General features: G+C 45.1%; 1 pseudogene; it reads left to right on the forward strand.

The window, feature by feature from the left end:
• Positions 1-3,476: 3,476 nt before the first annotated feature.
• LOC149912957 (ral GTPase-activating protein subunit alpha-1 pseudogene) lies at positions 3,477-5,037 on the forward strand (annotated as a pseudogene).
• Positions 5,038-6,121: the final 1,084 nt, after the last annotated feature.

The raw sequence follows: 6,121 nt of genomic DNA on the forward strand, positions 1-6,121 counted from the left end.
GGTTTTCCAATGAACCTTGTCTCCCTTATAGAGCAAAACATCTTAGATAAGTCTTTAATTTGCACATTGTAAAATTCAGAGTAATGCTCAACTCTACATTGTCCAGTTGAAAACTTTTCCTATTGAACTCTGAACATGAACATGTTTAAGTCGCCAAGAACAGCTAAAGAATCAGGGAACTTTCTCCCTCAGAAGCCTTCATACTGTCTGCTTGTGAGACAATACATCTCTGATATCAGTATGTAATAGTTTATCAAATACTACATGATATAATATAGAAGATAATATAGAAGAGATAAAGAAGGTAATTCAAGCTTACATATCTTGGGAAAAAAATTAAATTAACTTAGCCTTGAAGGTTTATCTACAATGAACAGTTTCTACCTTCCTCCTTAGCAAGTGTTTGGGTGAAAACAGGATGGTGATGTCATATAAGACCAAGAGGAGAAGCAAGCAGGCAACTTGGAGATGTGTCATCAGCACTTAGCCCCACTACACAACACCAGGTGAACTATACATCACCAGGATAAAAAGACCTGCACCCATTGCCTTTGCTTCAAGCATTGTGGCTCCAAAAACTTTGTTTTGCCCTTCACTGTCTCAACAAGCATTTGTAGCTTTACCCAGGTGGTGCGCACTGAACAAAACTGAGCAACAAACACATTAGTCATTTGACTTGTTTAACATGGCTGGAGACACTTCCAGTAAATCTGTAAGGGAACAGGACAGTGGGATAGTGTTCAGCACCACTATAGTGTGCTAGTCCATGAAATGCAAGACACTTTTTATCTCGCTGTGTCACGTCCCGTGTGTGCTCCTGCAGTAGGGTGTAAGAGAAACAAAAATACAAAGATAGCCATTACATAGGTGTACAATAATGAATTAATTCCATCTTTATATTCCTATTCTCAGGTTCTGACTGTCATCCAACTGCAACTTTCACTGAATATTGCATCAGTGTTTTACAGGGTATACTCTTCTGCTGTGCTCTGCTTGGGCAAGAACTCAGTTCTTCCTCTTCTGCCTCATGCATGGAAGTGTTACAGAAATCCATCTTTCATGCACAAAGCCCTCATTAGAAATCTGATGAAACACTCACAGAGATAATGTTACTTTCTGATTAAGTTATTTACATCAGAAGTAATTGTTATTTATTCACATGCTTTATTAAAGCATGTCAGGACATGCATGGCAATGTTGGAGGTACTGAAATTACATAAATCGGATTCACAGAATCACAGAATCACAGAATTGCCAGGGTTGGAAGGGACCTCAAGGATCATGAATCTCCAACCCCCCTGCCACACGCAGGGCCACCAACCATCCCACCTAATGCTAGACCAGACTGCCCAGGGCCCCATCCAATCTGGCCTTGAACACCTCCAGGGATGGGGCATCCACAACCTCTCTGGGCAGCCTGTTCCAGTACCTCACCACTCTCCCTGTAAAGAACTTCCCCCTGACATCCAACCTAAATCTCCCTTCCCTCAGCTTAAAATCATTTCCCCTTGTCCTGCTGTCACTCACCCTTTCAAAGAGTTGATTCCCCTCCTGTTTGTAGGCTCCCTTTAGGTACTGAAAGGCTGCAATGAGGTCACCCCGCAGCCTTCTTTTCTCCAGGCTGAACAAGCCCAGTTCTTTCAGCCTGTCCTCATAGGGGAGGTGCTCCAGTCCCCTGATCATCTTCGTGGCCCTCCTCTGGACCCTCTCTAACAGCTCCCTGTCTTTCTTGTACTGGGGGCTCCGGACCTGGACGCAGTATTCCAGATGGGGCCTCACAAGAGCAGAGTAGAGGGGAACAATCACCTCCCTGTTCCTGTTGGCCACCCCTCTTTTGATGGAGCCTAGGATACCATTTGCCTTCCAAGCCGCAAGGGCACACTGCTGGCTCATATTAAGTTTTTCATCTATCAAGACCCCCAGGTCCTTCTCCACAGGGCTGCTCTCAAGGACCACTCCTTCCAGTCTGTAGGGATGCCTGGGATTCCTCCGGCCCAAGTGCAAAACTCTGCACTTTGCCGTGTTGAACCTCAGCAGGTTCACCCGGGCCCACCTTTCTAGCCTCTCGAGGTCCCTCAGAATGGCATCCCTTCCTTCAACCGTGTCGACCGCACCACTCAGCTTGCTGTCATCAGCAAACTTGCTGAGGGTGCACTCAATTCCATCATCAATGTCATTGATAAAGATGTTAAAGAGCACCGGTCCCAAGACAGATCCCTGGGGGACGCCACTTGTTACCGGCCTCCACCTGGACATAGAGCCATTGATGACCACCCTCTGTCTGCGGCCTTTCAACCAGTTTCTTATCCATCGAGTGGTCCACCCATCAAATCCACATCCCTCCAGTTTGGAGATAAGGATGTGGTGGGGGACCATGTCAAAGGCCTTGCTCAAGTCCAGGTAAATGACATCGGTCGCCTTTCCCTTGTCCACCGATGCCGTCACTCCATCATAAAAGGCCACCAGATTGGTCAAGCATGACCTTCCTTTGGTGAAGCCGTGCTGGCTGTCTTGGATCACACGCCCTTTCCTCATGTGATCAAGCATGTCATCCAGGATGATCTGTTCCATGATCTTCCCAGGCACAGAGGTGAGACTCACCGGCCTGTAGTTCCCGGGGTCCTCCTTGCTCCCTTTCTTGTAAATGGCAGTGATGTGACCCTTCCTCCAGTCATCCGGGACCTCACCTGACAGCCACGACTTTTCAAATATGATGGAGAGCGGCTCGGCAACCACTTCAGCCAGCTCCTTCAGAACCATGGGATGCACGCCATCCGGCCCCATAGACTTGTACACATTCAGTCTCATGAGGTGGTCTCGGACCTGCTCTGTCCTCACAGCGGGGGGGGATTTACCACCCCAGTCCCCACCCAGAGGTGTAGGGATGCAGGGCTCAGGGACAGCAGGAGTACTGGAGTCCTGGCCGCCAGTGAAGACCGAAGCAAAGAATTCATTCAGTACCTCAGCCTTCTCTCTGTCCCTTGAAGCCAGTTCTCCTTTTACATTTACCAAAGGAGGTACACTCGTTTTGGCCTGTCTCTTCTGGCCAATGTACCTGTAGAAAGTCTTCCTATTGTTTTTCATGTCCCTCGCCAAGTTCAGTTCCACCTGTGCCTTGTCTTTCCTGATCCCACATCTGCAAGTCCGGACGACATCCCTGTATTCTTCCCAGGTGGCACGCCCTTGTTTCCAGAGTTTGTACGCACCTTTCTTCGCCCTCAGCTCCCTCACAGGTCCTTACTGAGCCACGCCGGCTTCCTTCCTCCTCTGCCTGCTTTCTTGTTCAGTGGGACAGAGAGTTCTTGCGCTCTTAGGAAGGCATCCTTGAAGAGTAACCAGCTCTCCTCAGCATTTTTGTTTTTAAAGAAAGCATCCCAGGGGATCTCAGCCAACAGTCCATTGAACAGCTTAAAGTTTGCTCTCCCAAAGTTCAGGGTCCTGATGCCACTCTTCACCAGGCCCACATCCCTCGAATCATGAACTCGACCAGAGCATGGTCACTGCAACCCAGGCTGCCTCCAACCTTAACACCATTAATTATATCCTCTACATTGGTGAGCAGCAGGTCCAGCAACGCTTCACCTCTGGTCGGTCTGTCCAACACCTGGACCAGAAAGTTATCGTCAACACATTCCAGGAGCCTCCTGGACCTCTTGCAACTTGCCGTGTGGTCTATCTAGGAGATATCTGGATGGTTGAAGTCCCCCATCAGGACAAGAGCCTGTGAACACGAAGCCTCCCGCATCTGAAACAAGAAAGCCTCGTCAACAGTCTCCCCTTGATCAGGTGGCCTATAGTATACTCCTATCACCAGCTGGCCTTTGTTAGACCCATTCCTAATTCTAGCCTCTCCACGCTACAGGAGCGGAAAATGATAAGACTGAGAGATCTGTTCTCAATTGTATTTATAAGGTTCTACATGGATGTGTCTATGGATCTCAGTGTTTTAGTAACCCCAAATATTTTCCCTTAAGTCTTTCTGATTTGGCATGTGTGGATTATGATCCATTTATGCATTTAGAAAGCTTGAAGGAGCCAGAACCACTGCATTCTCCAGACTCGGAGCGTTCTTCTAAACTTCAACCAGTCACCGAAGTGAAAACTCACATGCAACAAGGATTAATTTCTGTTGCTGCTCGTACTGTGATCACACATCTAGTCAACTACTTAGGCCACTATCCTATGAGTGGAGGACCTGCTATGCTAACTAGTCAAGTGTGTGAAAATAATGACAATCCATACAGTGAAAGTCCTGAACTTTCTCCTGAACTTTTTGAGAACCCAAACCTTCAATTCTTTGTGTTAAACAATACTTCCTTGGTGTCTTGCATACAAATCCAAGCAGAAGACAACATGCCTGGGGGAGGACTATCTGCTGGACTTGCGTCTGCTAATTCAAATGTCAGAATTATAGTGCGTGATCTGTCTGGCAAATACTCATGGGATTCAGCCATTTTGTATGGACCATCAGCCTTATGTGCATCTTCACAACAAACATCTTTTGCCCTTTCATTATCTCAACAAGAAAAAACTGAAGATCCTCTTTCTTCTTTTGAGCATGTGGAGGATATATCTGCAAGAGATGGAATTACACTCCAAGTAAAAAGGAAATTCAGAGACACTGTACCAACATGGGATACAATTAGGGATGAAGAAGATGCCCTTGATGAGCTCTTGCAGTATTTAGGTGTTACAAACCCTGAATGCTTACAGAGAACTGGAGTCTCACTCAATATTCCTGCTCCTCAACCAGTCTGCATCTCAGAGAAGCAGGAGAATGACGTCATCAATGCAATTCTGAAACAGCACACAGAAGAGAGATTCAGAACATCTTTGTGCGCAGGCACACTGGATTCAAATGTGATCAGTTGTCAAACATTGGGAAAGGCACACAAAAATTTCACTTCCTGGCACCCACAGAATTTCACTGCTTATTTGATGGGGATCTCACCCAGCCAGCAGACAAGAAGCATTTGCAGTATCAACTTCATTAATTGCACTGATGAAAGACTGAAGGATTTGATTGTTCATATCTAGCTGATGTGTGTGACCACAGCTACTCTGAAGCTGCAATGGATTTCTAGTACAATGACAGTGTAGCAATACTGCTTCAGTGTAGTTGTGCCTTTAGCCAAAACTCCAGCCCTAGGGCTCTCAGCAAGTATGGTCTAACAGCCTTTCCTGGCAAGCCCTTTTAGGGAAGAAGGATCATCTTTTACTTATATTTGATCAGGAATATATTTTTTGGAGCAATGAAAATTTTGCTCAGATGCAGATAATAGTACAGCCCAGGTAGCTATATTGAAACTACACTAACAACATCATAGAGAAGTGATGTGCAGAGACCTGACATGAACTCAAGTCTTTGATTTGCTCTCCATTTTCTTAAACCTCATAAAGTTTTTCAATTATCTGAAACTTCTCAGTTGATGAAAATTAAAACCAGCAGAATACATAAAAGATGCACTATCGTAATATTTTTTTTCCCTCAACGTCATTTTAATTTCTCTGACAGTGATGTACAATTTCTGGGTTTTCTATGGTACTTTCTAGAGACAGAAGCCTTAAAGGAGGGAACAGGAATGTATTAATGTAGGATGTTTCTTGTTATAATTAAAACTGAATTTATATGAAAACACAACAGCTCAGTAAAACAGCAGCCACATAAGCATGTGTATCTCCAACACAACAATGTGACAAGACAAAGATAACTTCCTTGAATCTATCTTGCCTGAAAGTTTCAAGATTTATATTATTCTAGGACATAAACATACACACTGATGTCCCAGTCTGTCACTGACGCTGTGCAAGCTACAGGAGCTCAGATCCTCCAGATAGGGAGAGAGCATAATCTCAGGCCACACCACTGGTCCAGGGACAAACATGACAATCTATCAGGTTGTTTGATCGTACGATCTCCTTCATAACATACACTTCATAACATTTTACCAGTTAAGTGTCTGAGCTTTTCATCACAGTGTGAGTTAAGGCGATATTCCTGTCTTCTGAGTTCACCACATGCGTGCTCATATTTTTGTCATGACTATGTATGGAAAACTACATTTGAAACCACATGTAAAATATATAGATTAGCCATAGCAGAAAGGCTGAACATATAGTG

Source organism: Phasianus colchicus, chromosome Z (genome assembly GCF_987193195.1).
Source record: "Phasianus colchicus chromosome Z, bPhaCol1.hap1.1, whole genome shotgun sequence".
Taxonomy (NCBI): domain Eukaryota; kingdom Metazoa; phylum Chordata; class Aves; order Galliformes; family Phasianidae; genus Phasianus; species Phasianus colchicus.